The following is a 1,066-nucleotide window of genomic DNA, read 5'->3' as shown; positions in this document are numbered from 1 at the left end:
CGTATTGATGCCTGTCATGACAATGTTGATTAACTTACGTATGTGAAGCTCAGTCTACGAACATAACTCTGCTTTTATACACTCTTTGGATGGAAATCCTCCAGCTTAGAGATGAAATGATATAGGTTGTTCTGCTGAGAGTACTGTACACGCAAGCCAGCAGTGTTGTTGGAAGAATCTTCCAGGATCCATTAACTGCCTTGTTTAGTCTGAGGTCCCGGAGACTAAACCTTGGGGTCCATTATTAAGGTTCACGCATCTGTGACCCCAGCTATCCTTCCCCGGGCGTTTTGTAATTCGTAAAATGGAGAAAAAAAATCTTCCTCATGCCGGTTCATGACAGTTTTTAAAGAGGATTTTAGAGATTATTATCATGTGACATATAAACTGACAATAATTTTTGCTTTCCGGTGATTAGCTGACGTAAAAAAAATGCGAATTTGATTCACTTTGAAACTAGTTGGTTCTGAGATCATGCACTTTAACTGTTGATCAGAAGTCTATTATTTTAGGCTGTTATCAATAAACCCATCCTGCCTATTTTCCTTAATTCATTTTTTTCTGAACGTTACGATATATGCAAACGTTACAGCGCGGAAACGAAACCTGTTCGAAGCTGATTGTTATCATCTGAACCAAGTCAATAAAGTTACTTTCACTAAGACGAGGGACGTATCTGATGCAAATACCAACATTCACATATTTTTGTCCCATTTACATTCCAGCTCATGATTTGTCCGTCCTTGTTGTGGCTCACACATTCCACCGTGAGTGAGAATCGGGATAAAAAGTGGAATGAGAAAAAAGTTAAAGAAATAAAGAATGTTCGCACGTTGTATGTGTGTGTGACATCAAGTTAGACATTCCGTGATAAGATTTGACTTAAAACAACAGTGTGTAAACTGAGATCGGGAATGTGCAGCTGATTTGTTGACTTCTCGTGGGTTCAAAAGTCTTCTATCATGACGTCACAGCTTTTGTAACCGCAGGGTTGCCCTGGACACGTTTGTTTACTGCACCACTGTTCTTTTCTCTTCGTTGGTTTTCACTATAATTATTGCATTTT

This window comes from Penaeus monodon, chromosome 37, assembly GCF_015228065.2.
Source record: "Penaeus monodon isolate SGIC_2016 chromosome 37, NSTDA_Pmon_1, whole genome shotgun sequence".
NCBI classification, from domain to species: domain Eukaryota; kingdom Metazoa; phylum Arthropoda; class Malacostraca; order Decapoda; family Penaeidae; genus Penaeus; species Penaeus monodon.
Note: the sequence above shows the minus strand (reverse complement) of the source record.